The sequence below is a fragment of the Bidens hawaiensis genome, unplaced genomic scaffold, assembly GCF_021521415.1.
Source record: "Bidens hawaiensis isolate Kalapana, Puna unplaced genomic scaffold, B.hawaiensis_p1.1 tig00019318_1, whole genome shotgun sequence".
In the NCBI taxonomy this organism is placed as follows: Eukaryota; Viridiplantae; Streptophyta; class Magnoliopsida; order Asterales; family Asteraceae; genus Bidens; species Bidens hawaiensis.
The window spans coordinates 356,955-368,678 of NW_027492927.1; the positions used below are offsets into that span (position 1 = coordinate 356,955).

Here is an 11,724-nt window from a genome sequence, read left to right on the forward strand (position 1 = left end):
ATTTTGTTAAAACTTAAACATATGGCCAACTATATGTTTCTTTATCACGAGTGAAGAGTAGAGACGGTGTTAAAATACTTATATTAGACAATGAAGGAAAAAGTACAAATAAAACTAAAAATTTCGTTTATAAGGAACTATTTTGTAATTAATGAAATTCTCATTTTTAATCCATCTTATTATTGTAAAATGCATGTTATTTTCGTTTGAAAGTTATGTTTAATAAAGTTTTTATTTTGTTACTGACATTATTACCAACTGTATATCATCTTCTCGTCTCCACATATATGTATGAAATTATGTTTTCCACTTTCTTATTACCGGTGGATGTTACATATTTTATATGTTTCCACCCGTGGCGCCCACAGGTCAATAACCTAATAGATAATATATATCTTTGATTCTTTAAATGCATAATGTATGAATCTTGCAAGTTATTAAAGCAATGGTATATTTACTTTAAAAAGTGTTGTAGGTAACAATATGACAATCAAAAACCTAAATTAGTCCTTCATAATACTATAATTATTTGATCTTTAAAATTAAAATTAATATTCAATAACATATTAATTCTCATTCAAGTGTAGTTGACATATAGTTGATTCCTAATATATATCATTTAGGAAATTAGCCAAAGCTTTCGCATCTAGTTTTTATAACTCATTTGTGGATAAATTACGTTAAATAATTATTAAATATATATAATAATAATATAATATTGTTTTAATATATTGTGCTCTTTAGCTTTTATGTTTCTTTCAATGTGTATCCATTTAACCTTTTTTATTTGTAGCTATATTTTTTTTAGCCATTTAGACAATTGTACCTACTCAGGAGATTAAACTTTTTGTCATATTCCGTATATACTAATTTAGTAGTGATGAAAATAGAAATTTAAATAAAGAATTAATTAATACCAGTCAATTTAAAATTGTAACATAATTTAAGTAATTTTATTTAATATAACGATAATTTTGGTAATACGATTATTATTGATATAGAAAGAACAAATAAAAGTTTAGTATATTTAAGGAAACGATTATTATTGATATAATCGTTATTATTGATATCCATATTAGAGTCCGTGTTACACACGATTGAAAATATAAAAATAATAACATAAGAACTTGTTAAAAATATACGTAATTTTTTCAAACCTGGGTAATAGTTCCAAATCCATAATAATCTAGCTAGTATTTGTACTAACAATATACCAAAACATATTATAATCTAATAATACAAAAGATAAATATGGTACCAAACTACCAATTAAAAGTAAACTATAACCCACAACCTTCATCTCCTTCAAACAATATGAAATTTGAAATGAATGATAAACTTTGTATTGTGAGTCTATTGGACTTGTTTGGCTGCTACAAATTCGAATTATAAGGTATTACGTCATGAAAATTAGTTAAATGGTAATTGCATCATTTAAAATTAAAAGTACAACTCTAATATAATTAATATGTTATAAACAAAATGGATTTATATGTTATAAATAATTACAAAGGTTTAAATAAACATATATGTTATAATAATAACATATAAAATGATTCATAAGATTTTATTTCCGATCCTAACATCAACTATAACATCTTTTGTTTTAGACTTAGTAACTACTTTTAAAACTGCACCGTCAACACTGTCATAAAGATCCTTGATGTTCCTCTTTAGATTTGTTAACAAAGTTTACCACAACAATTTTCATATGAGTAGCACTATTCTTACCAAAGGATATCCTCTCCATCATAACAAAAGAGAAGTTAAAAATACAAAAGTAACAGTCCCATATCATAGATATTAAACATACAAATTAAAAGTTTCCAATATTGTATTGACGGTGTCATAGGATGGGATATCACCATTGCTAATCTGGTTTAATTCAGACCTTTTAACCATTCAAGTAACAAAAAATAAGCAAGTATTTTAATCTATAAAACAAATAATATGATAAAATTTATAATAATAATACCACTTCGTTGTTAAATCTCTGTTCCAAACGCTCCATAAACAATATATCATTAGCAAACTTATCAATATTAAAACACGTTGCTCTTTCAAAATTGTTGTCGACCAAGAGGAGTAAGTATTCATTTCGAAACATAGCATTCCCAAACTGATGTAATTTCATATAATTTAAAAACCATGTGAGTTATTTTTGAAACAATATCACGTAACATTAATAAAAGAATCTAATTTATGAATTATGGAAATATCAGAAGTCATTTACTTAAAAATCTCTTAGATAAAATTAAATTTAAGAAAATGTTTAATTATGGATTATATATTAAGTTAATATATAATAAATAATTAATTTATTTATTATATATTAAAATTTATATCGTTAGATAGTTTTACAAAATTAATACACCTTTATTTTAAATTTTAAAATGTCATTAATTTGGATGCATATTTTGATAAATATTATTGATTAACATTTAATAGTATTAAATGTGGGTGATGTGTATTATAGAAAGTTTTTGAAAATATTATTATGCATTTTGGAAAACTGTAATCTATATTATAGAAATTATAGAGACTTGGTCAACATATTAAAGTTTGAGAAAACAGTCTATATTAAAATTGAATAAAAACTTAAACGAATAATAATGCAAAAAAAACTTATATTAATATTAAATAATAATAATCTTGTGAACAATATATGTAAAGTAAATAATATGAATGTAAAAAAAACATTGTAATGTTTTTCGTTACAAATATTCCATTAAAATGGATTTAGTTTGAATTTAAGCTATTTAAGTTATTCAAATTCGATTTTTCTAACAAATAAGGAAAGTCAAACTATATAATTGTAATAATGAGATTTTTAGAATAAGATAAATATATATATATATATATATATATATAGGATAGAATACGCAAATCATTTATCGTACAATAGGTACGCTAACATCTGGAACGTTCATCTTCAATAACTATCATAATCCTAAAATCACAATTACGCGAGTCGGCCTCCGTCAACATCTTCTCCCTTCGATTCCGTCCACCTTCACCGTCGTCGTTCAACGATTCCGTCCACCATCCACCTTCGCGACCACCATCTTCTTCCGACACAACCATCAATCGTTGCTCGCATGTCAGTTGATAAAATTACCCAATTGAAATTGAAATTGTTGAACTAATTGATCAATTAAACTTTGAAATTGGTCCAATTAATCATCAATTTGAAGTTTCAATTAATCAATTTTGAGTTTCGGAGAAACCCAGTTGAAGACGCTCTATATTTTGTTCCTATGATCGAATCAATGATCAAATTAACGGTCCATTGACGATTGTTTGATGATTATGAGATTATATGAAGTGATTTCAGTGTTCAATTTCATGTTTACAGGTGTTTAATTTTTTTTTTGTTAGTTTTAGAAGTTCTGAACACCCAGAACTTCTTAAAACTTCGAAACTTTATTAGAACTTCTAAACTTTTTTTAACAACCTGAACTTCTTAGAACGTATTAGAATGTTTAAAGATGTTCATTTTTTTTAACACCCAGATCTTCTTTTAATGTATTAGAACGTTTAAAGATGTTATTTTTTGGTCAGAACGTTTAAAGGTATTCAGTTTTGTTTCAGAACGTTTAAACATAATATTTTGTACTGAACTTATAAACAACATTATTTAAAAACGTATAAACAGAACGTATAAACTTTTTGTACTGAACTTTTTAAAGTTTAATTGATTTTGTTCTGAACATTTAAACAGAACTTATAATACGTTTAAACAGAAAGTATAATTAGAAAGTATAAACTTAATGTTAATACGTTCAATGTCAAAACCCAGAACTCAAAACTCAAAATTGATCGACGGAAGCTTCAAATTGATGATTAATTGGATCAATTTCAAGGTTAATTGATCAATTAGGCTCATCAACAATTTCAATTTCAATTTCAATTTCAATTGGAAATTGCTTAACTGACCTGTGACCAACGATCGATGGTGGTGCTCATGACAGTAGACGATGGTCGCGACGGTGGACTTTGACTGGTATGCGTTAAGTATTTTTAGGTTAATTACAATTATGCCACCGCGTATTTCTAATTGTAATTAGGATCGGGTAGTGCAGGTTCTCGCGTACGTAATGTACGATAAGCTATTATTGTACGTTAACCCACCCCTATATATATATTAAATTGTACATGTTCAGACTAAGATATAATAATAAATTTTTGTAAACTAAGTATATAAGAGTAATAATCGGTTTTTATAATACCATTTTAAATGTGTATAAAAATATAAAATGTAAACTAATATAATATTGGAAAGTATAATAATGTTTTAAATTGGACGGAATATTTTTAACTTAATTGGACATTGACAAAAATAATAGAGTAATGATTATGCTACTATAAGTAATTTAATGTACATTATAATCTTACGTGAATATATTATTGAATAATCAATTAAAATTCATTTTCGGAATATAATATAATCATTTAACTTACATAGATTGTGAAAAGAAATATAAATCAATATTAAAAAAAGAAATATACATGAATATTAAAAAATAAAAAATATACATATTATCAAGTAATACTCAATCCATAAAATCTTTTTTTCTTATCCAAAAAATTCCTAAAATTAAAAAAAAAAAAATCTAATCTATGAATGTGTAGATTTGACATATATTAAGACAACCTAAATCTTGTTGATCATCCGTATAAAAAAGATATATAAAAACACAATAAACTTAAATATATAATATTAATCAAGGAGAACTTGTGTTTACAACTTACAAATGTATATTAGAAAAACAAAATGATAATATTGTTTTGAGTCATCCTCATTTCAAGCAAAAAATCATGCTCATGAGATCTTTTACTTCTTTCATAAAATTAAAAAAAAAAAATCCTAAAACTAAAACACAAATCAAAACTATGAATGTACAGATTTAGTTTTCCCTTGATCATGACCATAATACCAAAGATACCACTTAACAAACTTCTTCAACCTGGTCGCTAATTCCGTCATCGGCTTATACCCAAGTTCCCGTCTAGCCAAACTTTTATTCGCGTGCGTAAATTAAACATCAATATAACAATCAACGACCTATTCTCAACAAGCCACACATCATGCTTGGGGATGCAAGCCTTCCTTACATAATCTTGAATTCTGTTACCCTAAAACGTTATTATTAACATTAGTACAAAATTGTATGAATAATATAGTAAAATTTATGAATGTGTACCATTTCGTCTTGCAAAATCATTTTTATCGACCAATCTTCTCCGGGCTTTGAATTGTCCTTGAGACGCCATAGTTTTAAAAATACGCACCTTGAGGACATGGTCACTGTTTAGCACATCAAATTGGTTCAACATTGTGATGTTTATTGGCTCCATCTTTCTAGTGGTGACAAATTAAAAATAAACAAATTATTAATTTTGGAACAATAACACTTTTAACCAAAAAACTAAAAAACATAATGAATTATATAAGCACGACAAAAAATATAAACCTTACAAACAAACAAATTCGTTTTTTGCTAAATATGGTGTGATAGTGTAAAAATTCTTGTGTCAAAGTCATAGTATTTATACATAAGAAGTAAAGGATTGAATTTTTGGAGAGTTGAATAAATAAGGAAGATATAAATGTAATTAATTAAAAACATAAAATTAGGGATTTTGAATTAGCATGAATTATGGACGAAAATTATGAGATGTTAATTAGGGGATTTTCAAAATTTGAAATACTTGAATGTAATGTACCTAAATTATATTATGAATACAAAATAATTTAAAATTGATATATTTAAATCTACACCATAATTCGCAAAATTAGGAGATGTTAATTAGGGGATTTTCTAATTTCGGAGATGTTAATGGACGAAAATTAGGAGATGTTAATTAGGGGATTTTAATTAGGAGATGTTATGGAAGAAAATTAGGAGATGTTAATTAGGGGATTTTCTAATTTCGAAATACAAATAATATATTTCCAAATTTCTGAATTTTATGTAATGGTAGATCTGTAAAATGGAATATTACATAATGTAAAAATGTAAAGTTACTAATCATATAGTATGTATTGTAATTTATAAGGTGTGAAAAAAAGTTACTAATTGTTGTAATATATTGACAATAATAAGTGAATGGGTGAATGGGTCAACTAACGTAAATTGTTATTGTTAAAAATAATAAGCCAATAGATTTGTATTTTAAATCTTAAAAGTAAATGAGTGTAATTAAATCAGTGGGTCAGTGGGTCAATGAGTCAACTAACGTAATTATAGTAAAACTTAATGATTGTTAATTAAATAAAATTTACATTCGAATTTAGATCATAATTTAGTCAATAATTAATTCAAATAGGAAGGAGGAAATATCAAATTTAAAATTTTACAAATCCGTAATTAAACCTTTCCTTAATACATTGGGTCATCATTTCCTAATCTCCTTAATTTCCTTACGAATTTGACAAATTTAATTTAAATATTTAAATAATATAATATTTTAATAGAATTATAATATTTTATATCGGTATCTCTATATATATATATGAATATATATATATATATATATATATATATATATATATATATATTCTCCGTAATCTCTATATTAAATACGTAAATAATTAATTAAATTATTTATTATATATTATATATAAAATTTACACAGGTGGTGAATGAAATCAACCAAAAAAATAACAAAGGTGGTGAACGAAACCAAGCAAAATAATAAAATTTTAAAAAATAAATTTTTAATATTTCGAATTCAAACCATATCTAAGATTTTAAAATATTACATTAAATAGAATATTTTGTCTTGTTATTTAATTAATATAAATTTACACTTTTAGCTAAATGTAATATTAAAATATTACATTATTACATTATTATTTAAGTATTCAAAATGAAAAATAGATTAAAGGAAAGAGGAAAGATAATAATTTAATAGCATTGATGAATCTTAATTTAATATATTATTGATTTATTTTATTAACTTGAAAATTAGAGAAGACGTTTATATAAATGGAAAGTATGAGAATCAACCAATAGAAAGGGTGTATATGGACTTAAAACTTATTGCTTTAATAGTATAGTTAGATGATATTTGCAATTTATTATCAATGAAATAGTCAAAATTTATTTATTTAATTGTAATATGTGTTTGTACTTTTTAAATATTTTTTAATTGCTAAATTTTTTTATGTTTATACGTTTTTTTATTTGTACCTATTTTTTATTTAATAACCAAATTTGTTTATCATGACCATTTTGTTATTGATATTTCAAATCTTTTGTGCTAACAAATTAAATTTGTTAAACTCGTTTTATACACAGATACTAAACATAGTTTTTTTAATAAATATATGAGTACATTTCAATTAATCCCTATGGAATTTCAGCCCAAGAAAAACTAAGTTATAGAAATTTAAAATTTTATAAACATAAACATCTTAATCTTAAATATGTATAAACGAAACTTTTCTAAATTCTTTTAAGCTACCAGATTACTTTATATGTAAATGAAGGTTTCTCATGCAGTTGACCCGATTTGACAAGTATGGGTCTTATCAAACCCAGATATCCATTAAACGAATTATAACATCTCAGTAAATTAAAAATTAATCTCACCAAATATTTGATTTAAAAATCCTATAAAATAGAGATATATAATAAAAATTAGTATCCGAATTTTTTAAAAAAAATATATTATTTATAATTAAGAAACAATTTCATAGTATCTTTCAAAGTTTGAACCCAATCCATTGACCATCCAGTGTACACTAGGACCCCTAATGTGACGTCTAAGCCACTCGCCTCCCCTGCCAAATTCAATCTAATTTTTTTTGAACGGCCAACTAAGTAACGCCGGGTACCCCGTACGCGGCCCCCATTGGCTAAAGGTAGCCCGAGCCGACCACTAGTCCGGACGGACGGAGCCCTTAGCGGTCCACCTGTTGAGGGATTCATCAGATAAAACCCGACCCCCAAGCCCGTCAAACGGCACGACAGCGAGTAGCCGGTAAAACCGAGTGAGATCAGGACTCGAACCCTGGCAAGCCAGGGTCATCCCTCATATCTCCCATATAAGTTGGTGGTAGTGAGGTTTGATCCCCCTATCTCTCACTTGTAAAGTAAATGTTCTACCATTGATCCACAACCAATCTAATTATTCATTTCTATTGACATTTGACGTATTTTAGTTATGATTTTATATGAGCAGAAAAAAATATTTAGGCATATAGCTAAAATTTTCCGACCACTTAATTTTTTATTTTTTATGTGCTTGCCACTGTACAAACCACAATTATCATAATCACACAGTACTTACAATCACCAGTTATTAGCATTTTTTTAAGAAAAAGACGTTTTAAAATTAAAATCAAATTTTATACTCAAACGAAACATCATAGTAGTTTTAATTTTATGGTAAAGCTGTTTTCTTTCTTGTCTTTTTCGTTTTTTCGTTTTTTTTTTATTTTCTTGAATGGATTGACTGAAATTTCATAATTAATACTTTAAAATTAAGGAACGACATATTTTTATGATGACTTTTATTTAGTGAATTTTCTTACTAATTGCATAGTTAAATATAGAGATGAGCAATATTGATACTGGTACCGGTTAGTCCCGGTCTCATCCCTACTTAGATATAATACCTGAACCACAAGATCGAACTCACAAAAACAAAATAAAAAATCACATAATTATACCAATAACAATATCCACTCTACACAAAATATTCAACCACAAAGCGTATGAAAAAAAAAGTAAGGAACACAATTACTTTTACATAAATAATAAATTCCAAGCTAAGAAAACACACTACATTATGCGGGCCCTGCCACCTGTAACAAGAAAAAAAAAAGTAAAATTTTTATGTAATTAAAAAAAACATGAAAACCACTATATGAGTACTGATTTAGTAAGAAAAAAATTGGATAATTAACTACGTAATCACTCATTGTATTATACTAAAATGAAAAATAAAATTATATGGATTTTACAATTATGTAGTATATACATTTGAGCAGTGACATCCGAGTGGTAAACCACGCCATGTGGTTTTCAATGAGCGGACCAAAACTTTTAGTTTTTCTCTCTTATTTAATTTCCGTTTTATCCATATAAAATTTAATAGATCAATCATACGGCATTGAACTTAGTAATTTTTTTATTTAAAAAGTTTACGTTGCTGGTTAAAACTTAAGCATTTACTTACCAAGCATAATTTTATGTTTATGCCAATTAATGATGAAAAAAAAACAACGATATGAACTGAAGTTAAAACTATAAGTATTTACTTACCAAGCATAATTACAAGTGAATGATCACTTGGTGATTGCATAAATGGCATAAATAACCCCAGGGATCCATCCAAACAAGGTCAACAAAACACATATCCAGAACTCTACCTGCAATCAACATAATCAATTAACATAAAACAAAAACCTAATTAACTATTTAAACAATTCAACATAAGATTTACGTACATGGCAGCCGAACTTGAAGAAAACACCGAGGGGTGGAAGGATGATTGCGAGGATGATGTCGATGCAGTTTAGAGTACCTTCGGACGGCATCTTCGATAGCTGATTAATCTGTAGGTGTTTGTATTTTGATTTACAAGTGAATTCGAATGCTTGTGAATGGATATATTGGAAGTTTGGTATTTAGGTTGACACTCTTTATAGCCATTGATGGGGTTGGATACGTGTTTCCTTATTAGCTTATCTAAAACATATATTATGATTTAAATAAAATTAAAAAATATATGTATCCAAGATGATTATGTTTGGTCAAAAAGATTTTGATGCAATAATATGTGTATCAAATATGATAGGGATATCATTTTAGTTATATTAAACTTTTAGAAATTTTGTTCGTATTGTTTTATTTTATTATATTATATTAGTTTTTATCCCCGTATTACGTGGGTGTTTTATATTATTTGTTCTAATATTTATTTATTTTTTGAATTTATATATGTTTTATTGTATGAAAGTTATGGTTTGATTATAAATTGTTTCACAAATAAATGAGATTTTATAACCCGATTTAAAAGCTATATAGTTTTGATGAGACCTAAGACCCGTTTATGTTTTTACTATAAAATTGATTTTTTAATTATAAATATTATTTATGAAAGTTAATAATATATTTATGGTTTGATGAGACTCAAGACCAGTTATTTTTTTTACTATCAAATTGGTTTTTTAATTTAATCAATATGTATAACTTTTTTAAAATAAATAAGATATTAATTTTTTATTATATCCTATTTTATAGGATTTTTACATCAATAATTTGGTGAGAATAGTTTTTAATTTAATGAGATGTTATAACCCGTTTAAGGAATATCTAGGTTTGGTAAGATCCATACCCATGAATTCGGGTCAAATGCATGAGAAACCTCCATTTAAAAATCAAACAAATCTGGTGACTCCAAAAAAAGGAGGAGCGACCACATCGCGACACGTAAGATTTTTATGTATTCGTTTATATATATTATAGATAGATATATTACTTATTTAGATGTTAAAAAATTGAAAAAAAGCGGGTACTTTTATCAAATTTATGTTTTTAAAACAATTTTACTTGATTTATAAAAACAGTGCAAAATTAAGAATGATATTTATCTTTTGGCGCAATTTCATAGAATAGTAACCAAGTTTCAAAAGTATTCAATTAGGTCACTCAACTTTAAAAAGTGTTCCAATTAGGTCACTCAACTTTTATATTTTATTTAATTAAAGGTTTTAACATGTTTTTTTAACGTTTTATTTTTTGTTTCACATAGGAAATCTTTTTATCTTTTTTTTTATGTTAACGTTGAGTGGCAACGTGAATTTTATTATTTTATTTTTGAATTTTAATATAATTAATGTTTTTTAATTATTTAAAAATATAACTATATATATTGCAAATTCCGACCTCTTATCCTCCATTTCATTCTTAACAAACAAAAAAATCGGTGAGACTTGATTTGAAGATTTAGTGACCCGATTTGAGAAAAATATGCATAAATGACCTAATTGGAACACTTTTAAAAGTTGATTATTATTATATGAGATATTCCCTTATCTTTTTAATAATTGTATTGTTAAAACTTAGTTTTTTTAGCAGTTATTTATTTAGATCACTAATAGATTATTGTTCCAAATATTATTATTGGTATAACCGTTTTCTTCATTGCCCGAGTATGAAACTATGAGGTGAAAGGATGGCACATCCCTGAAAGGATGTGTAAGGCCCTGTTACCGGTACCTTACATTTTGACGTTGAATTTACTCATTCACATAGTTCTATTCATCAGAGTTAATAAAAACATTCGCGGAATATAAAAACTTTCATAAAACAATTCTTAATAATCCAAAACTTGTCTTAAACAAACAACTTGTCTTTCAAAAACTAAATAATTAAAACATAACACGTCTTGAGTCTTCCGATGCCAGTCTCTTATTCAATGCCACGTGTTCCCCTCAAGCGAGCTGCCTCATCCTACTCACCTGCGTGCATACTAAAAGTCAGCTACGCTGAGTGAGTTCTAGTTAATCACATAACATACAATACATATATACTTACATACTTTCATATTCTATTCCATACATACTTAACTTCATATCTTACTTTATAAAGAGCATTACGCCCTACTTTCCTCGAGTATTATAAGGGTCCGGTTCCCTCTTACCTCGAGTATTATTAGGGCTCGGTTCCCTCTTACCTCGAGTATTATTAGGGCTCGGTTCCCTCTTAC

General features: G+C 26.4%; 1 long non-coding RNA gene across 1 annotated transcript; it reads right to left on the reverse strand.

The window, feature by feature from the left end:
* Window positions 1–8,659: 8,659 nt before the first annotated feature.
* LOC143558057 (uncharacterized) lies at window positions 8,660–9,309 on the reverse strand. The gene is made up of 2 exons (XR_013139664.1): window positions 9,276–9,309; window positions 8,660–8,815 (listed from the first exon to the last, which is right to left on the reverse strand). It is a non-coding gene; the product is annotated as an uncharacterized LOC143558057 (long non-coding RNA).
* Between the last annotated feature and the right edge of the window lie 2,415 nt (window positions 9,310–11,724).